Below are 23,023 nucleotides of genomic sequence, written 5' to 3'. Positions count from 1 at the left end.
GCGACGAAAATGATAAAGAGGAAGGGATGACTTCCCTATGAGGAAAGGCTAAAGCAGCTTGGAAAAAAGGCGGCTGAGAGGAGATATGATAGAGGTCTATAAAATAATGAGTGGAGTTGAACGGGTAGATGTGAAGCATCTGTTTACGTTTTCCAAAAATACTAGGACTAAGGGGCATGCGATGAAGCTACAATGTAGTAAATTTAAAACGAATCGGAGAAAAGTTTTCTTCACTCAACGTGTAATTAAAGTCTGGAATTCATTGCCAGAGAATGTGGTAAAGGTGGTTAGCTTAGCGGAGTTTAAAAAAGGTTTGGATGGATTCTTAAAGGAAAAGTCCATAGACCATTATTAAATTGGACTTGGGGAAAATCCACTATTTCTAGGTTAAGCAGTATAAAATGTTTTGTACTTTTTTGGGATCTTGCCAGATATTTGTGACCTGGATTGGCCACTGTTGGAAACAGGATGCTGGGCTTGATGGACTTTTGGTCTTTCCCAGTATGGCAATACTTATGAACTTATATGTACTTATGGGGCCATTTTGAGTACTTTCGGATGACATGTTAGGCACTTGGAGCCAACTGCAATGCCAACACTATTATGAAATTGTCTGTGCTGTATAACTGAAGGCACTGTGGTGAGAGCTGGTAGTGATTTTATTTTTCTCCTTTCATAGAATCGCCCCGATAACCAGGACCTTGAAGCAGCAAAGCGAAATACTGGCCATCGTCAGCCTGGGAGTAAGTGGAGAGAAGCAACATAAATCCTTTAAGTGCCTATAAAGATAAGTGCTTATAAAAATAAGTGGTTTATTTCTGTATCAATGATAAGTAAAAAATAAAAAAAGAGTTAAGTAAAAAGAGACAATTTTGAGGAGAAGGTTTTTTTGCCGATGATGAAGAGAAGATCATTTGATCTGGTTAGCTCTGTAAATCTAAAGGATTTTGAGCTCTTTGAGGCTTTTTCCTTCTCTTTCTGAATATTTATGAGCATTTATAAATATTCACTAATGGTCTCTTACTAATATCATTTTCACTCTGTGGATTTTCATTATTATATTATTGTAAATAATTTAATCTGGTGCATATTGTCTTCGGAGAGATACTTTTTTTTCTTCTCAAAAAAGTGCTGAATTTGCTCAAATGAAGTTTTTCAGGGCATGTTGTAAACATTTCTTTGTTGCAATGTACAGCAGAACATCACAGACCAGTCTGAAAGATTTAAAGGAGACACAGGCAAGGCAACTAGCAAGTTCCTGGAAGAAAAGTCCATAAAATGATTAGCCAGTAGACTTAAGCCTAGAAACAAGCTATGAAAAATTTGATCTGCCTTTTGGAATCTGATGGGTACTTGTGACCTGGACTGACCACTCTTGAAGACAGGAAAACCTCTTGGCAGGGCCGCCGAGAGGGGGCAGCGGGGGGGGGGGGGGGGGCAAGATTCCCAGTGCCCACCCTCCAAGAAGGGCCCGGTGCCGGCGTTTGAAAGATATTGCTCTGCCGGCCATGAGTCCTTCTTCCTGCCACATCTTACCTAAACGGAAAGAGGAAGATATTTCCCAGGAGGCAGGAAGCGGCAGGAAGAAAGACCCATGGCTGACAGATCACTCTCTCTCCTTCACTGCTGTAGGGGGGGGAGGAGGGGTCCTGAAGATCGTTTGCCCCAGGCCTGGCTTTGTCTCTCAGTGGCCCTGCTTCTTGGTGTCACTTTATTGAATTGCCTTCTTAGAATATGAGCCCTATAGTGTCAGGGAAATTTCTACTATATCCGAATGTAATTCATCTCGAGCCACTGCTAAAAAATGGCGTGAGTTAAATCTAGATAAATTACTGAGAATCTTTTTGAGGTGAAAGAGAATGGTGGTTCTGGCGATGTAGTTGGACTCCAGAGAAATGTTTTGATCAAAGACCTTAAACCAAGAATCAGATTTAAAGTTTGGAGAGAATTTTTTTTTCCATTCTGCTGTGGTATTGGCTAAACATGTTGTGGTTTTTGTTTTTGCCTTTTATGTCTGGACTGCCGTGTACAGAACTGTTAGAATCAGAAGATGGTCTAATTTGTGAACCTCTGATCTGCTTTTAACTTAACCATCTACTCTGAATAAACAAGAAAGATGGGTTTGGAAGTTTTAAGTTGAAAGTAGTCAAATGCTATTCATAACAAAAAGCTAAAAGCAATTTTTAAACACACCAAACTCTTGAAGAGATAGAAGTGAAATACAATAAAAATAAAAACCTTCAGTAGAAAGAAACCATGGCACAAAATGAACCCGATATAAGTAACATGGACTCCGCCCTTTCAGAAAGCTTGGAAAAGTTGTAAGATGACAACATTCTGGTCGATAGTCAAAATGATTTAACCAGCCGGAAATGGCCACTGACCAGTTAAGTCGCTTGTTCAGGGCTATCCGCTACTTTTCAGTGACACTCTCATCCTTCCTGTCTCATCAGCTCGTAAACTTGGGCTCATCTTGGACTCCTCTCTCTCCTTCTCTGCACATATTCAGCAGACTGCTAAAACCTGTCGATTCTTTCTCTATAATATCACCAAAATTCGCCCTTTTCTTTCTGAGCACACTACTAGAACCCATATCCACACTCATCACCTCTTGCTTAGACTATTGCAACTTGCTTCTAAAAGGTCTCCCACTTAGCCATTCTCTCCTCTTCAATTTGTTCAAAATTTGCTGCACGACTTATATTCTGCCAGTGTCGCTATGCTCATATTAGCCCTCTCCGCAAGTCACTTCATTGGCTCCCTATCCGTTTCCGCATACAGTTCAAATTCCTCTTATTGACTTACAAGTGCATTCACTCTGCAGCTCCTCAGTACCTCTCCACTCATCTCTTCCTACACTCCTCCTCGGGAACTCCGTTCACTAGGTAAATCCCTTTCATCTGCACCCTTCTCCTTCACCGCTAAATCCAGACTCCATTCCTTTTATCTTGCTGCCCTGGAATAGAATCCCTGAGCTGGTACGTCAAGCTCCACCTCTGGCCATCTTCAAATCTAGGCTAAAGGCCCACCTTTTTGATGCTTCTTTTAACTCCTAACCCTTACTCGCTTGTTTAGTACCCGTATTTTATCATTCCCACCTTAGTTATTCCCTTATCTCTTATTTGTCCTGTTTGTCTATCCTAATTAGATTGTAAGCTCTGTCGAGCAGGAACTGTCTCTTCATGTTCAAATGTACAGCTCTGCATACATCTTGTAGCGCTATAGAAATGATAAGTAGTAGTAGTAGCAGTTTTAGGGATTCCGGAATCTTGCTACTCTTTGGGATTGTGCACGGAATCTTGCTACTCTTTGGGATTCCGGAATCTCGCTACTCTTTGCCTCTTATCCCTCATTTGTCCTGTTTGTCTGTCCTAATTAGATAAGTAGTAGTAACTGAACATTAGCAGTTAGTGCCTAAATGAAAACCGGCACTTATACCTGCTTCAAGGCATGCAGCAGTATCAGCTAACTGCCTACTTGGGCCTGGGGTTTGGGAGGAAATTGTGCTAATCTCTGTAGCGTTCAAAACCACCTCAAATAGAAAAAAAATTGCAAAAGGCTCACTGACTGAAGAGCCTTTTGTAAAATATGCTGCAATATGTGAACATCCCTAACTCCAGAAATCTAGGGACAATAAGCATAGGCTTTGCAATTCATTTGCCTAAATTTAGATGCACAAAGGACATATTTTGCAAATTACATTAATGCGTATCGACATGCAGTTTTGGTTAACGGGCCCCATTATTCCCCTTGGGGCCTACTGACTGATGATATACATTAATGTATGACAAAGAACATATCCCACGCTTTCCCACTCAAAGCAGGTTCAATGCGGCTTACATAGTAACAGGGGATACAGAGTATTGATAAAGAAGAAAATATAGTCTAAGTATAGCAGAATAATAAAGGAGATCGGTAGGTAGAGATGGGTAAGGGTGGAGGGAGTAGAAGAGTTATAAGTAAAGGGTAGGTGAGCACGGAAGGAGGGGTATTGGAGGCAGGAGGGGGGATGAGCAAGGGGTAGGTAAGCACGGGGAGGGGTAGTGGAGGTGGGAGGGAGAAGGACACTGGATAAGTTTTGGGAAGTTTGTAGGGAGATGTAGCTTGGATCAATGTCGTTGTCTCATGGATATATATAGGGTAGATGGGTTCATAAGATTAGTTTGGGTCATTTGGGTAGGCTTGCTTGAACAGATGGGTTTTCAGTGATTTCTGAAAGGGTAGATAGTCACTAAGTTATGCCGGTCATAGACCTGCCCAAATGTATCAAAGGCATAGGTAAATTACTGTATTTTGTAAATGATGCTTGGAAGTGGCAGCCAATCCATGTCCCTTCTGTGCTCTACCTATTTGAATGCCTTCCCCTTGCATTTACATGTTATGCTCCTTACTTGAATGCCTTACCCTTACATTTGCATATTATGTTCCTTGCACATGCCCTTACAGAATAGCAATTAGGTATTTCTCTCCCATTTAAGTGTGTAAGTGTACACAAGTGGTGTGTAACTGTAGGCACTCTGTTATAGAATTGCTGTTTAGGTCCCTATCTGCCCTGTAGCTATCTCCTTCCAAGGTTCTTAAATGTAGGTGTCTACTCCCTACCTTTAGCCTTCATGGGTGTAGTGAAGGAGTAGCCTAATGGTTAGTGCAGCAGGTACTGGTCCTGGTGACGTGGGTTCAATGTCCAGTGCAGATCTTTGCAACCTTCCTCAAGTCATTTAACCCTCCATTGCAAAAATCTTAGGGCCCTGTTTACATAGGCAGGCTAGCATTTTTAGGTAATGCTAGAGACACCCATATATTCCTAAAAGTGCTAGTGCACCTTAGAAATAAGGCTCTTAGATTGTGAGCCCTCTAGTAACAGAGAAAGTACTTGTATATACCCTTGGATTCAATATAGCACAATTTAAGTTGCATATGCAAATCTGGTTGTATTCTGGATTTGTGTGCAACTTAAATTAGTTAACAAGCCAATCAATATTAATAATTGCCAACTAACACATACATGACAGAATACATGACAGACTTCATAGACTTACCAATAAGAAACAAAGTCAGATCATCAAGATCCTACCTAAACCTACACTACCCAAATTGCAAAGGACTGAAATACAAAACAACTTACGCATCCAGCTTCTCCTACATAAGCGCACAGCTATGGAACGGGCTCCCAAAAGCTGTGAAAACAATCCACGACCACTTGAACTTCAGGAAATCACTAAAAAACAACCTCTTCAAAAAGGCCTACCCCAACGACCCCACGTAACCCTCTTCACCTACCAACACAGCATGACTATGATCGAACAGGACAACACGCAATCTTCATCCATTCGACCCTCCACTTATACCTCATACGATCACTATACAACTTTGTATTTGTTATCCACCGACTGGGCAAACGCCTTTGACAGTACTATGTAAGCCACATTGAGCCTGCAAATAGGTGGGAAAATGTGGGGTACAAATGCAATAAATAAATAACAAGCAATTATTGACACTAATTGTCATTAATTAGAATTTATGCGCACAACTGTCTAAGCGTATTCTTCAATGTGATGTATGTAAGTTCTAAGTTGCACAGCTGAAAAGGGGGCGTGGAATGGGTGGGTCATGGGTGTTCCTCAAATCTATGCGCATTGTTATAGAATACACCTGGTCTGCGTCTAAGTTAGGCATCAGGATTTACATCAAGTTTAACTTGACGTAACTGCCCATGACCAAATTTAGTTGCGCGGACAGGCACTCAGCGTATTCTATAATCTGGGTGGAAATGTAGGCTTATTCTGTAAAGCACACCTAAATTTAGGCATACTTTATAGAATATACCTAGGCGTGGGGGTTTTTTGGTACAGATTTTTCAGGCACTATATATAGAATCAAGCCCATAAGAGTGTACTACGCTGCATAAGTCTAGTAGCACTATAGAAATGATTAGTAATAATAAATAAATAATAACCCTAGCACCCTATGGGCATCCCCTTCCTAGTTTCTTAAGTTTAAGGGCCCTGTTTACTAAGCAGCGTTATAAGTGCGTTAACATTTTAAACGCGCGTTACCATGTACACACATTATGCTCATGTCTACAATATTCCTATCGGCACCTACTTGGTTAGCGCACACGCTAAGTGTAGGCGCTCTAAAAACACTAACACACCTTAGTAAACAGGGCCTTAAGTGTCTGCTGAAAATACAAGCCTAAATGTATGTGCTCAGACCTAGTCAGTTTTCAAAGGGGCTTATTTAGACCCCAAATGTGCCTAAACCCTTCACCAACTGACTCCTGAGTCTTCAGCTTTTGCTCCATGTGTGGTCTGTAATCTCCCAGTCTCGTATGAAGAATATTAGCTGAGGTAGCTCTACCCTGGGTGTCTGTGTTGCATAGGACACGTTGACAACATCTGACACTTAAAACAGTCCAGATCCTTACCCAACCGATAGTTAGGGCCATAATAAATATTTGCGCTTATGTTCTTCAGTGTTGCACAGTCACATTCATCAATCCATTGTGGCATGATAATAACGACCATTAAAGAGAATGCATCATTTCAAAGGGAAACCAGAACTGTAAGGTGTACATTTCTGAAAGGGATGATCTCTGACCTGCAATCTTTTCCTCTTCAAAGGTTTTGAAAAAAAAAATAAAAAAAAGTGAACAGTAAGTATGTATAACGTAATTTTGGAATAGTGTTGCAATATGCTGAGACTGGTACCATGCTTAAGTTAACTGTCTCAAATCTTTGCCCCCTTTATTACATAGTAACATAGTAAGTGACGGGAGATAAAGACCTGTACGTTCCACCCAGTCTGCCCAACAAGATAAACTCATTTTACATGATATGCGATACTTTAAATGTATACCCGAGTTTGAGTTGTCCTTGACATTCTCAGGGCACAGACCGTATAGGTTTGACCAGCACTCTTCTTGTACTAACTTTTCTTATGAAAATTACTAGCTGTTCCCGCTGGCATTGCTCAGCAGTAGATTAGTACTTTGCAATTGAGAAAAGCAAGGTTTATTTGTGTGTAATAACACTGTATAAGTATGTATTTTTAACTCATTTATGATGATTGTTACATTTTGTTTAATGTCTTTAATGCGACACATGAGTTGACAGCCGCCTGGATCAGCTGTGGCATTTTTGATTGGTTGCCGATGACGCATGCGTTGGCGTCTGGCTTATAACAGATGCCATTTTTTTTGAGGCACTCCTTGCAGGAGTCTCAGTTTGTAGCTTTTGCCGAGGTGGTTACTTTCATTATGGTGTATTATGATTTTCTCTGGTGTGAGTGGCACTGCATGATGGTTTTAAATGTGTGCGGTGATGTTTTTTGTTTTTTTATTGTTTTGTTGGTTTCCTCACAGCGCTGCTGGTAGCAGCAAACTGCATTCAGGATTCGGTATCCTCTATCCCCTGAAGAAGCCCCACGGTGAAACGGGTCCGTTGGGTTTGGATGCCTACCTAGGATGTTGCTTGCAGTCAAGCTCAGTCAGCTAAGTTGAATCTATAACATTATGATTCCAGTAATGGGGTGGTGAACGCTTATTTTTCAATCAAATGTTATTTTTGTGCACTGAAGCAATACTAGAAAAACAAGTAAAATTTAAAGTGTCATTACAACACATGCAGGTTGGATCAGGGGAGTTTTCAGACCGATGACTAAAGAAAAAGAACTGTGACCATTAAGTTTTGAATGTTCCAGCTTTGTTGCTGGGGGCCACAACTTTCTGAGGTCTTTTCCCTCGCTTTTCTATTTTTTACATGTTGAACCCACACTAATATTAGCCTCGCTTTTTTGATGATTGATGTCTTTAATGCGAGCAATAAAGCATAAAGAATAAGTATAGATATATGTATATGGATATATTTTTATTTGTACAAACAGAAATAGAACACACAGGAGTAGATAAATATTAAATATGTGTAATATAATTTGTAATAAGTTCTCATTTGAGTGCATTTTGATAGACCACATCTTTTGTTTTTCGATTTGGAGCATATATACATAAAGACTTATTTGAGCCAGCTCGTGAACAGGCCACATATAATTGACCATGTGAAAAACATGGGTTTTGTAAGTTGACACCTGTGACTTTTAACGTTTGACCTTGAGCCTTACTTATTGACATTGCAAAGACTATTTGAACTGGAAACTCCAGTCTTTTGAACAGTATCTGATAGTCAGATGGAATAAGAGGAATTTTAGGTATAACAACGTGCTGTCTTTAGCCATAACCTGTCAAGGTTGTAGCTTCGATGACGTGTGGCATTACAGTTTTAAGAGCTAAACGTGTGCTGTTGCATAGCTTTAGAGCATTTAGATTTCGTAGCAGTATGATTGGCAAACCAGTTTTGAAGTGTTGCTGATCTGCAGCTGTATTTCATTTTCCTTTGTAGTTTCAACTGCCCTGGATAGAAAACATAACTGACCCAAAAATTGTGGTCTGCTTTAAATATATTCTACTTTAAGCAAGTCTTAAATATTGACAATGCTGAGGGGTGTGTGAAAATGGCTGAGTGGGGGTGTACTGCTGAGAGTGAGTGTGAATGGGTATGTTAGAATGGGTAAGTGTGAGTGAGCTTGAGGGTATGCTACTGAGGAGTTGTACTGTTGAGTGGAGGTGTGAGAATGGGTGAGTGTGAATGGGGGTGTGGTAGTGAGGGGGTGAGAATGTGTGAGTGGGGGTGTACTGCTGAGGGGTGAGTGTGAGAATGAATGAATGTGAATGGGGGTGTCCTGGTGAAGAGGGATTGAGTGGAGATTTTCCTGGGGTGTGTGAGAACAGGTGAGTGTGAGTGGGTGTGTGGTACTGAGAGGTGAGTGTGAGTGGGGGGGTGCTATTCTAGGATGTGTGATTGGGGTCATTTTCCTGAGGGGTGTGTGAAAATGGGTAAGTGTGAGTGGGGTGTTTCGCTGAGTGCTGTATTAGAATGGGTGAGTATGAGTGGGAGTGTGTGAAAATGGCTGAGTATGACTGGTATGTTTTGCTGAGGGGTATGTGAGAAAGTGTGACATTGACATTGTCTGGGAGCAGGTGTAAATATCAATGTTGATCTTGGTGCTCACAGCCATGAATTCCCCTTCTAAAATTTTATTTATTTATTTCGTTGGCTTTAGCTCAAACTTTTTCAGTAATAGCTCAAAGTGAGTTACATTCACGTTAAGCAATAGCATAAAGTACATGCATTAGCCATGCCTCTACTACAGGGGTGCATTTTTAAAAATGAAAATGTTCAGGCATAGTTTTCAACCACACCTTTGGGAACACCCTGCAGAATATCTCGATTTTTGTGTTGCTGAAAGGTTGGGTGTTAGGAAAGACTACAAATCCATTTAGCCAGATATGACTGATTGAGGTGGATAAGCTCTATATAAATTCTTTAGAAAAGCACCAAAACCTTTGACGATCTAACTGCTGCTTAAGTTTGAAGGTAGCTTCCTTATCATACTTTTACAGTAAAGGAGTTGCCATGTTAGAACATTTTGAAATAAAGGTTAATAAATACATAATAATAATAAGAATATATTTTGATACCTTTCCATTGGACCAATTTAAAGCATTTTTTGTTTTCGGGAATTCCCTCTCAGTTCTGCTAAGGTTTAAAGTAGTTGACCGTGTGCAAATACTGTTGCAATCCAAGCGAGCGAGCTTAGCTACTTACAATAAACTGTCGGAGCACTGAATTCAACGCTCAACTTTGCGCACAAGGAGTTATGCAAGATGAAACCAGATGCAAATCCTGGCGTACAGATTGGGCATGGGTCCCCACTATTCTGTAAATCTGTGTGCATCTTTTGTGACTGCCCCTGACCCTCCCCATGCCTCTCTCACGGCCACGCCCCTTTTGAGTTCCATACGATCCATTTTAGGCCCTCATTGTTACAGAATAGCATACAGCCAGATCGGCAAACAAATCACAATTAGTGCCAATTAAGTGCTTATTAGCTCCCATAATCAAATCATTGGAGCCCATTAACTAATTATTTTTGGTGCTGATCTGAGATTCATGCCCATTTTTAGGTGTCCAAATTTGGGTGGCCTTTATAGAATCTGGGGGATTAAGAATATCCATGTTAAACCAAGTTTGTTTACATATTTTGCTTTCAAATTTAGGAGGATTTGGGGTTTGTTTGGTTGGTTTTGGGTAGTGAAAAACTCCAAAGTAAGAACAAGTGGTGTTCTACCTGTATTATCTTCTACCTGTGTGCTTACTCACCGTAATAAAGGGCATTGACAGCCTTACGGAAGTTACTAAAGACTAACCTGTTCAAAAAGACTTATCATAATGATCCTTCATAAATGACCTGACATCAAAACTCTACCAGAACAAGATAACATTCAACTCTTTATACTTGTTTACTTCAATTACTTTGTCACCAATTGAACGTTATGCATTACCCCCTTATCTCTTACGCCTGTTATGAGCTGTTTATATATTTACTTTAATTTATTTTAATACTTTTGTACTTTAAATGTTATAATAACTTGTAATTCTCATTCCGTAAATGGCGATCGCCATTACAGCTTTATGTAAGCCACATTGAGCCTGCAAAAAGGTGGGAAAATGTAGGATACAAATGCAACAAATAAATAAATAAATAAATAAATAAATACTATACACTAGAGTAGAGAGTTGCACGGGGACAGAAATCTTACCCGTCCCCGCCCGTCCCCGCTGGAATCTTACCCGTCCCCACCCATCCCCACTGGAATCTTACCCATCCCCACCCATCCCCGCAAAAATTTAAACCATCCCAACCCGTCCCCACCCGTCCCCGTAAGAAGTTAACCCATCCCCACCCATCCCCGTAAGAATTTAATAGTACATAAAAGAAAGTTCCAGTCAGCTCCCTCAGTCTCTCTCTGGATTTGAGCCACAGCACTGTAGGCAAGGAAGGAGTGGAAGCTGAAACTTGGAACACTCTGGTGTGCACATGTAAGATTTGTCTCTGATTTACTGGCAGTGTGTGCTGAGAGGCCGCCACATGCACGCGCCAGTAGGTTAGGTGACATCTGATTCTTGTGCCTGTGTCAGAGCTGAGGTCTGACACAAGTCTGGTAGCAAAGAGGATTAATAGTAACAAAGTGACAGCAAATAGACCTGAATGGTCCATCCACTCTGCCAATAGTCACACTCATGATCAAGTCATCATTAAATCAACGAGTGTGATATTATATACTTGATTATGGTCTTTCTTCCGTGTTTCTGGAACAAAGACCACAGAAGTCTATCTGGCCCTATCCTTATGTTCCAACTACTGGAGTTGCCGTTGAAGCTCACTCCAGTCTATTCGTCTTCTCATTTGTGGGACACAGACCGTAAAAGTCTGTCCAGCATTGTCCTCATGTTCCAGCCACTGAAGTTGCTGTCTAAGCCCTTTCCAGCCCATCCTAAACCAGATTGTCATGTATGAGACAGAGACCATACAAGTCTGCCAGGTATCAGCTCTAGTTCATCACAGCCAGAGTTGCCATCTAAGTGTCACTTGACACATCCACACACATGCAGCCATTTAAGGTTAGCTTTTATATAACTTCCATTTTCTAATTAGAGATCCTCTGTGTTCATCCCGCGCCTTTTTGAATTCCGTCATCATATGTGACTCTACCACCTCCTTAATGGAAGACTTTCCACATTTATGCTGTTAAAGCAAGGAAGAAGAGGAGGAGGAGGAGGAGACAGCACTCAAAATAAATTGGTATTCGGTAGATGAGAGGCTGGTGCAGGTGCAGCTTACACTTCTACGGGAAGCCCACAGAACTGGTTCCATCCCCGTGGGAACCCCACAGGAACTGCCTCCGTCCCCGCGGGAACCCCGCAGAACTGCTTCCATCCCCGCGGGAACCCCGCAGGAACTGCCTCCGTCCCCGCAGGAATCCCGCGGGTTCCGCGGGATTCCCGCGGGGACGGAAGCCGTGCAGCTCTCTACACTAGAGTTACTAATGTTTTACTACTAGTAATTCTTGTCTATGGTATTTGGGGTTGACCATTTCTGTTAATATGTGTTGTTACTAACTGAGGGAACCTTTAATAAAGGGAATTAAGCTCTCAACATGGGGTTAATGTGCAGAAAGAGGCTACTATGATATTGTATTAAGGGGCTTTGAAGTAGTTTAGCTGTTTCCACTGAATTTTTCAAACTTTTTTTTCATTCAGGGGACATGGCAGGGACAGAGAGTGGGTGTGGAAGAGTTAACCAGCTAGTGCATTATAGTTACTGCGCACTAACTTGCTAACACACTGTTTACGTGAGAGCCCTTACCCTTAATTCTAAAATGTTGCACATCCAACTTGCCGACCAGTATGCAAAGTTGCACACGCAACTTATAGAATAAGGTCAGTTGCACGTGTAACTTAATAGATTACTTAGATAATAATGGGCCTTTACAACCAATTATTGGCTATAATTGGCCTTGATTGGTCTGCAATTCCAAGGGTCTATGGACATTGGAGGGGCATGGACAGGTCGAGGTGTATCAGACAGTGATGCCTTGAAGCATTTACACTACTCTAGTATTCTATAAAAGCACTCACATATGCAACTTCTATTATAGAATACACGTGTGCAGGGAAATTCTATAAATGGCACTTCAAAATGTGTGTCCCAAATTTGGGTGCATGTCCAATTTGCATGCATAATTTAATTAAGTTAAAAGTCTATTAGCACCAGAAATTGGGTGCTAACAATCAATTGTTGGTGTTAATTGGCAACAGTTTGGATTATGTGTGCATCTCACTAACCGCTATTCTATAAAGATGCACGCACAAACCCTTTAGCACACAACAGAAAAAGGGGTGTGGCCATCGGAGGACATGGGTGGGTCAAGGGCATTCACTAAAGATGCATGCATTATTATAGAATTTGGGAGATTTATGCCTAATTTAGGTGCAGGGATTTACACCAGGGTTCAGTTGGTGTAAATCCTTGTGCCTAAAAGTTGGGCACGGATCCTGGCGCTACACATTATTTTAAAAATAGCAACCAACTCGGAGCACCATTTATAGAATACTGCTCAGTGCACATTTGTTTGGCACCCAAATTTGGGCAGCAAAGCAGAGCACCTAACTGAAGACTATCTATTACGAATTTCCCCCTTAGCAACTCCTTAATAGGAGTTGGTAAGTGCTCCCATGTTAACTAGGAGCAGGTAGCACATCTTAATCCAAATGTAAGTCATGAACTGCAATGCAAAAAATGGTGGGAATGCCCTTTACTGATGCAGCATTAGTTTTGGGCTTGCAACTCATTAAAGAACAAATTATCAAGAAGCTCCAAACAGCCCAAAACACAGCAGCCAGACTCATATTTGGAAAAACGAAATACGACAGCGCCAAACCCCTAAGAGAAAAACTACACTGGCTCCCACTTAAAGAACGTATTACGTTCAAAATCTGCACTGTGGTTCATAAAATCATTTACAGAGAGGCCCCAGTCTACATGTCAAACTTCATAGACTTACCACCCAGGGATACTAAAAGATCAGCATGCACATTTATTTTATTTATTTATTTATTTATTTATTTATTGCATTTGTATCCGACATTTTCCCACCTCTTTGCAGGTTCAAAGTGGCTTACAATGTATCGTTCTTGGTGGTATTGGATTAGAACATAGTTACTTATTGTTACATGGAGAATTAGAGTAACATAGTAGAAGTTTAGAACAAACAGATATTATAAAAATGGGTCTGTGTAATCTCCACTATCCCAACTGCAAAGGACTAAAATACAAATTGACATATGCTTCCAGCTTCTCCTACATAAGCACTGAGTTATGGAATGCATTACCACTCACCATGAAACAAATGCACGTCCTAACCAACTTTTGGAGATCAATGAAGACCAGCCTGTTCAACAAGGCATACCACACTGATCCAACCTAATCACCAGATAATGAAACTCAACCCTGAACTGGATAAAACCTACTCTCTGCACGTGACTACCAAAGTCTACTCAACCACGAGAGATCTTTAACGCAATACCTCTTTATCTCTTATTCCGAATATGAACTCTTTATACTTGACTGCTTAATCTACCATGTCAATCATGATCTTAATGTAATAACACCTGTATCTCTCACTCCGGAACTGGCGATTGCCATGACGGAACAATGTAAGCCACATTGAGCCTGCAAATAGGTGTGAAAATATGGGATACAAATGCAACAAATAAATAAATTCAGCATTATAACGTGTTAAGCCCAAAACTAAATGCACTTTAGTAAAATGGACCTGTAGTAATGCACATTAGTAACCTAGCATTATGGGGGCAATCATATAAAAAGCTGCCCACTTTGGCAGTGGGCATGATCCTGGCTGGAGTTTAAGCAGAGCAGACAGGTATAACTCTATCATTTATGTTTGTTTGATTCTTGATATACAGCCTTTCTGTGGTAACAACCAAAGCAGCTTCTGTTTTTTTATATTCAGGTGCGTTCTCTGTCCCTAGTGGGCTCAAAATCTAAGATTTCTCCCTGGGGCAATGGAGGTTTAAGTGATTTGTCAAGGGTCACAAGGAGCTGCAGTGGGAATTGAATCCAGTTCCCTAGGATCTCAGCCTTCTGCACTAACTATTAGGCTGCAGTAGGATTTGAACCCAGTTCCCCAGGTTCTCAACCCACTGCACTAATTAGTGGGCTACTTCTCCACGCCTAATATCTCAGCTAGAGTTAGCTCCAGCACCCCTCTAGTCCAGAAGTAAAGGTGGTGCAGTTCCTGGGGATCCTCTGGTAGCTTTAGCTGGGATCTATCGTCTCTACAGGGGCACTCATCATACCTAGAACATCCTGAAGGAGCTGCAGGTCTTATCCTTGCATCTCGGGGTTATTCCCAGAAAATGATGGAGTAGAATGTCCGATGTGGAGAATGGGTGTAAATTCCATATATATGCTAGCATTCTAAACTGTGTGTGTGTAAATTCTAATTAATGCCAATTAGTGTCAATAAAAGCTTGTTAATTGGCAAATATCAGTGCTCATTGACTTGTTAGCTAAGTAAGTTGTGCTCACAAATCCAGAATATGACCGGATTTACGCGCACAGCATAAAAGTTGCACTATATAGAATCCAGGGGCATGTGTGTTGCATTTGGAAACGTGCTAAAAATGTCATTCTGAACGCTATGTCAAGAAACTATTAATATCTAACAACAACTAACATTGCGAAAAATATATGAGCTGTTTTTATTTGTTAAATTATGTGATATATGGTATTTTTAAAATAAAAATATGTATTTGACAATTTACTAGGAGCCCCGGCGGTAGCATTCGCCAAACTGGCATTACCAGCAGGGTAGTGCATGTGCCCAGCGGTAATTCTGAGTTTGGCATACGCCGAATCCCATGGTAGAAAATATTTTTCTATTTTCTACTACAGGGGGCGTTCGCAGCGGTAATCAGCAGTGCAGCCACAATGGTGCCTGCTACATGGTTACCATGCAGGTAGCGTGTGAGCCCTTACTGCTAAGTCAATGGCTGGCGGTAACGGCTCAGGCCATAAATAGGCGCGCACTAGTTGTAATTCTTGCACACGCCCATTTCCCGACCCATTAAAAAATGGTCTTTTTCCCAGCCACGGTAAAAAGTGACCCAGCCTGTGCCCAAAAAACGCGCCCACACTACCGCAGGCCACTTTTTACTGCAGCTTTGTAAAAGGACCCCTAGGTAATTAATATGTTCTCTTGTGCTGTGAACGATAACACAGCAACAGGCAAATGTCACAACCAAAGTCCTGGACAGATTCTCCCAGTGAATTATGTGGGTAAGTGAAAGAAACTCAGGAGCACATTTCATCTCATCCCAAAAAGTATTTCAAAACTCTTTTGAGAAAGAAAAGAAATAGAGGTGAAGAAATAGAAATGTTCTAACAGGTAACTTGTTCACGTCTGTGCAACTCATAACACACACATCTGTTTTGGTCTTTTGAGGCTGACACACATCAATTACTAAACACTGGACAGGTGGATGTGAGACGTCTGTTCACGCTTTCCAAAACTACTAGGACTAGGGGGCATGCGATGAAACTACAGTGTAGTAAATTTAAAACAAATCAGAGAAAATTTTTCTTCACCCAACACATAATTAAACTCTGGATTCGTTGCCGGAGAACATGGTGAAGGCGGTTAGCTTGGCAGAGTTTAAAAAGGGGTTAGACAGTTTCCTAAAGGACAAGTCCATAAACCACTACTAAATGGACTTGGGGAAAAAACCACAATTCCATAAATAACATGTATAGAATGTTTGTACGTTTGGGAAGCTTGCCAGGTGCCCTTGGCCTGGATTGGCCGCTGTCGTGGACAGGATGCTGGGCTCGATGGACCCTTGGTCTTTTCCCAGTGTGGCATTACTTATGTACTTACGGAACAGTAGCTGTATGAAGCCCATAGAGGCAGATACAAGGGGCCACCTCAAACCTTTCCTCCTCTTCCTCCATCTGCTGGCTTCACAGGCCAGAACTAGCTGATTAGGACCCTTCTACTAGTCATGGTGTTTTTTTTGACATCCCTTCTGTGCAGGTGATTTTCATAGAACCAGGAAATGTTTGCATTGATTGTTCAGTTTGGGCTCTGCGTTATTCTGATGCCCTACCACAAACTAACCTGCTTGGTGCTGTATCACATCCACCCCAATTATCGAACCCAAATATCCAGTTTTTCAAAATGTTGACTACTGCAACCTACTCCTCACTGGCCTCCCACTTAGCCATCTATCCCCCCTTCAATCAGTTCAGAACTCTGCTGCTCGTCTTATCTTCTGCCTGGACCGATATACTCATATCACCCCTCTCCTCAAGTCGCTTCACTGGCTTCCGATCAGGCACCGCATACAGTTCAAGCTTCTGCTACTAACCTACAAATGCACTCAATCTGCAGCCCCTCATTACCTCTCTACCCTTATCTCCCCTTACGCGCCTTCCCGAAACCTCCGCTCACAGGACAAATCCCTCCTCTCAGTACCCTTCTCCACCACCACCAACTCCAGGCTCCGCCCTTTCTGCCTCGCCTCTCCCTATGCTTGGAATAAACTTCCTGAGCCCATACGCCAAGCCCCGTTCCTGCCCATCTTCAAATCCTTGCTCAAAGCCCACCTCTTCAATGTCGCCTTTGGCACCTAACCACCATTATACCTCTATTCAGGATATCTAGACTGCCCCAATTTGATTGACTGCACATTTTGTCCTTTAGATTGTAAGCTCCTTTGAGCAGGGACTGTCCTTCTTTGTTAAACTGTACAGCGCTGCGTAACCCTAGTAGCACTTTAGAAGTGTTATGTAGTAGTAGTAGTAGTAGATAATACTTGAACGCATTGATGGTAAAACATTTCTTTACTAGGTCAAGTTTTAATCTTCCTTTCAAAGATGCAACATTTCCTAATGCAAATGCATACGGAGAAGTAGCCTAGTGGTTGAGTACCAGGCTAACAACCTGCAAATCCAAGTTCAAATCCCACTGCTGCTCCTTATGATTTTGGGCAAGACACTTAACCCTCCATGTCTCAGGTAAAATTTAGATTATGAGCCCTCTGAGGATAGGGAAATACTTAGAGAACCTGAATGTAACTCACCTTGAACTACTACTGGAAAAGATGTGAGCTAAATCCTAAGGCGGAAAGGGTGCAATCATACTTGCGAGCTTCCTCGGCCACATTGAAAGAGGAGGCTGCTCAGCCAGGTGGTACTGCCGATCGCTACCCTACTGACCCCAGAGAACCGTATGAGACAGAGGCAGACCAACGACCAAGAAGTGCTCAAAGCCCTACGGAACAAGGGGCTCGCTGGAGCGATCCAATAGCTGAAGCGCTGAACCCTCCCGCCCCCACGAACACCACTTCCTTCAGGAGTTCTACCAGTGAGATTGGTGTCACGTTGAGGACCACGGCCAGGATGTCGGCAGGTGAGAGGAGTGCCAGATCGCTGAAGCACCCCTATTGAAAAGGCAGTCCTATCTTTTCTCTATTTGCACAGCTACCTGAATACTGACTGGCACCCATATAACTTCGGGTCTGCTGCTGATCGGTATATTCAGTGCTGATACCCAAACATGGCCTGGCATTGAATATCCATGGGAGGTGGGACTGGTGGTTGGGAGGCGGGAAATACTGCTGGGCAGACTTATACGGTCTGTGCCCTGAAAAAGACAGGTACAAATTCAAGGTAAGGTACAAATTCAAGGTAAGGTATACACATATGAGTTTATCTTGGGCAGACTGGATGGACCATGCAGGTCTTTTTCTGCCATCATCTACTATGTAACTATATCCAGGTGTAGTTTACCCAGCAGCTGCTGTTAGTGGCTTAAAAACAACCAACACAGGCTGAATATCATCCATTTACATCCTCTCCAAGATAAACGCCTCCAATTTGTTGATCTTTGTTCTATACACTCTGTGTCTGTAATGCTCATCGTTGTAGGTGTTCTACCATGACTCATCCTTCTTCGAATAGGGAGACAAATATTTCAGGACCAGATACACAAAACAATAACAAAGAAACCTATCATTTTCCATCGCTAAAAGTTTTAACAATGAAACCATAACAAGACTGACACGTCAAATATTTTCTCTCCTATAATAAGATCCTTCATTAAGCAATATCCCTGGCTATATACAATGAGGACAGTTTTCAAAGGCATCTCCAGCCATAAAATAGGATTTGGGAGAGTAGGTGCTAATATTTATGCACCAATTATATGCATAAATTATCACAACAATGGCATATATGTGCACATATGCCAGTGGCGTAGCCACAGGTGGGCTTGGGTGGGCCAGGGCCCACCCATTTATGGCTCAGGCCCACCCAATAGTAGCACATGTTTAGTGGTAACTGATGGGAATCCCAAGCTTTGCCAGCTGAAGATTTCCCCCTGATGGTAATAAAAACGCTACTCTCCATGACACTGGCACCTGCTCAGTTTTCAGTGCATTCCTGCTGCCAAGGTGGAAAGAAGCGTTTTCCCACCAGCTGAGATTTTTTTTTTTTTTTTGGGGGGGGGGGGGGGGGGGGAGAACACTTGGTGCCCACCCAATTCTTGCCTAGGCCCACCCAAAATCTGTTGCCTGGCTACGCCCCTGACATATGCACATTCATTCATTCATTTATTATACTTCCTATACCACCTTTGCCAACTGGCAGACCAAGGTGGTGCACAATCAAAGACCAATTTACAATGGTTCAGGAGTAATGAAAAGAACTACAATGGTTGAAAGGAAAGAAAAGGTTCAGGGACACAAAGAACATACTTTACAAGGGAGGGAGAAAAAGGGGAAGGACTTAGGCAAGGGCAAGATGGCCAATGGATGTGGAAAAGGGTACAAAAAGGTCAATCTAGCAGCCCTAACATACTTCAGTTGTCATTGAAAACCTGAGTGAAAAGCCATGACTTTAGAGAGATCTTCAATTGCTTCAAGGATTGTTCGGCACAAAATGACAGAGGCATCGAATTCCACAGGGAAAGTCCTGCAAAAAAAGAAGGCTTGGTGTTTAGTGGATTCTAGACTGGCCTGTTTAGGGCCTGGACAACCAAAAGGTGATAAATTAAGGGAACAAAGTGCACTATTCTTGTAAATATGTACAAATCTGGTCAAACAAAGAGGCAAAAAAACAGGAATAGTGATCAACAAAATAACATGGTACAGGAAGTCAAGGATAACCAAGACGATGAAAGGATGAGCATAATGTAACAGCGCATGCAAATGGAGATTTATTGGTTGAACACAAACCCAGCACAGACACATTTCCTCAGTTGCCTGCATCAGGGGTATAGTTTCAATTTGCACAGAGTGAATTCTCTTTCTGCTTGATATTGGTGCAACTGTCAATCAAGATGCTGCTGAGTTTCAGCCATGACTAATTTCTAATTGTTTACTCACTCATGTCATGTTGTCAAGTTCACTCTGTGCAAAGTTGAAACTATACCCTTGATGCAGTCAACTGCAGAAACGTGGTCACATCAAGTTTATGTTCAACCAACAAATCTCTGTCTGTATGCCATACTGGTGTTACATTGTGCTCTCCTGTCATCATCTGGTTATCCTGGACTTCTTATACCAAATTATTTTACTACTAATAATCATTTCTATAGCACTATTAGATGTACACATTATATGCAGATACTTTTTCTGTCCCTAGTAGGCTCACAATCTAGGTTTTGTACTGGGGGCAATGGAGCGTTATGACTTGCCCAAGGTAACAAGAGCTGCAGTGAGCATCAAACCCAGTTTCCCATATTCAAAGCCCACCACACTAACCGTTAGGATACTGAATATGTACAAATCTTGCATCTTGCATATTTGGTAAATGGGTACACACATAAGTGATTATAAATTGTACATTGAGGTGTGTTTTTTTTTCAGCTAGGGTGTTCTTTGAGAATATAAAATAAAATCGTATCAAGATTTTCATGGCATGGGTACCATTGCTGGGTATCTTTTCCAGTGGAATCAAATGTATAATTTAATGCAGCTGAGGACTTCTCAGTGTGAGAAAGACAATAAAAGAGAGTGGAAGATCCAAGGCAAACAAGGGATGAGAGATCTTTTAGGAAGTGGGTGTGGTATCAATGTTTATCAGAAGACCTAATTATGGTTTGTGAGCACCCACAAAACTCACATGTAGAGATGCACAGTCTTCTTCACACGGATGAATTTGCAAACCTGGGACCATTCTGATGATACATTAAAATGGTTCAGTGAGATCTGAAAATTCACATCTGATTTTCAAAATGTTAGAACTGGGTCTCAAGCTTCTGGGAATCTATTTTGATAACATTTTTAAAAATTCTTTTGAATTGCCCTCAAAATCTTCTAGCCAACATCTCATAGATTCTCCTAATGAAAGCAGGAGGATAAATCCATCAGCCTAGAACCAGATTCAAATGCATCTGGTTCATGGACAACTTTGACATTTTAGAAAACAAGTGGGCAAGCGATCCACTAGTCCCAGTAGAATGGAAGATGCAGGATCAGACATGGTGAGAGATGAATGAGAAACAGGTGGAAACACAACTTCAAGAGATCAATCCAGGACAAGAGGTGAGATGCTCCAAAAAAAACTTTATTGAGGACCCAACACGGTCCGTGTTTCGGTTTTTTAAAAAAACCTTCATCAGGGGTCAATCAGTAGTTGCACAGGAGATATACTGACAGACAAAGGAGCTCGTAAAAATGTAGTCTCTGTGTGCCAGGACGCCAACAACGCCGGAGGATGCAACCGTCTGTGTGTGTGTGACAAATGGTTGCATCCTCCGGCGTTGTTGGCGTCCTGGCACACAAAGACTACATTTTTACGAGCTCCTTTGTCTGTCAGTATATCTCCTGTGCAACTACTGATTGACCCCTGATGAAGGTTTTTTTAAAAAAAACGAAACACGGACCGTGTTGGGTCCTCAATAAAGTTTTTTTTGGAGCATCTCACCTCTTGTCCTGGATTGATCTCTTGAAGTTGTGTTTCCACCTGTTTCCCTTTTGTGTTGAACTTTTGTGGAAATTTTGGACCTTTTATTTCTACGAGAGATGAATGAGAACCTTTATTTTATTTTATGTATTTATTTATTAGGATTTATTTACCACCTTTTTGAAGGAGTTCACTGAAGGCTGTGTATGGTAGGGGTGTAGGGGTGTACCTCTACCACCTTCCTCCCTTACCCATCTTACTTACCCACTTTTATTGTCCACCTCTTTATATACTACTAGTAAAAAAGGCCCGTTTCCGAAACCAATGAAACGGGCGCTAGCATGTGGCTTTTTTTTTGTGTGTGTGTATGTGTCACAGAGTTATTTTGTGTGTGTGTGTGTGTGTGTGTGAGTGAGTGAGTGTTTCTCCCCCCCCCCCCCCCCGGTCTATTTTTGCACATACCCACAGCAGGAATATTCTTCTCTCGTTCCAGCGGTGGTTCTGTGCTCTCCGTGCTGCACAGATAATGAGCCATTCTGCTGGGGAATGCTCCTCCCTTATTGTCACGTAGTTTCCTCTGATTGGTCCGTCTTACGTTGCCTAGTGTTGCCTGGGAACGGTGTTGTGATGGTCCTTTGTGTTTCAGAATGTTGAGGGTGTTTTTTCTGATTGGTCCGTCATGCGAGGGCGGGGCAGAGAGACATAGTCAGTGTTGTGGCTTCACCACCATGAATCCATGAACCCTTCAGGGAGTGACTGAGTGACTTCAGAACGTTGTCTTCAGAACGTTGAGGGTGAGTTTTATTATAGTAGATATTCTGCTGTTTTATCCATTTTGTATTCTTGTAAACCTGTTATATTTGTAAGCCGCATTGAACCTGCTAATAAGTGGGAAAGTGCGGGGTATAAATGTTACAATACAATACAACTAGGTGGGGCCACGGGGGCATGGATCCCCGCAGGTTTAGCCCTGGCCCCTCTGCTTTCACCCCCCCGCCGCTGCTGCTGACCCCCTGCCATATTTGACCCCCCCTCCCGCTGCCACCAACCATCCCCCGCTGCCGCCATCAGGTACCTTTGCCGGCGGGGGTCCCCAACCCCCACCAGCCGAAGTCCTCTTCAGTGCCAGTCTTCAGCGTGTTGCTGATCTGGATTCTGTTTCTGTGAATCCTGACGTCCTGTACATTTTAATAGACAGCGTAGAGTATAAGCAAAGATGGAATATATAGATAGGTAAGAGGAGTTAGAAAATAAGGGGACTAATTTAAAGAAAGTTGCACATGAGATCAGAGAGGTGATTAAATATTATCTCAGCTAGGGTAAGAGTGAATAAACATGCCTTGCTGCAATATGTGTAGCCCATATCACTCCTTGTGTGTGTGTGTGTGTGTGTGTGTGTGTGTGTGAGAGAGAGAGAGAGAGAGAGAGACTAACAGGTTAGTTACTTCTTCCATTAAAGGCCTGGTTGAAGAGCCAAGCTTTCTCCTGCTTCCTGAAGTAGAGATAGTCTTGCGTTAAGCACAGCCTTCCAGGGAGTGCATTACAGAGTGTGGGGGCTACTCCAGAGAAGGCTCGCTTGCGGGTATCACATCATGTAATGTCTTTTGGAGAGGGTGTGGTTAGGGATACTCCTTGG

This window comes from Microcaecilia unicolor, chromosome 8 (genome assembly GCF_901765095.1).
Source record: "Microcaecilia unicolor chromosome 8, aMicUni1.1, whole genome shotgun sequence".
NCBI lineage: Eukaryota > Metazoa > Chordata > Amphibia > Gymnophiona > Siphonopidae > Microcaecilia > Microcaecilia unicolor.
Note: the sequence above shows the minus strand (reverse complement) of the source record.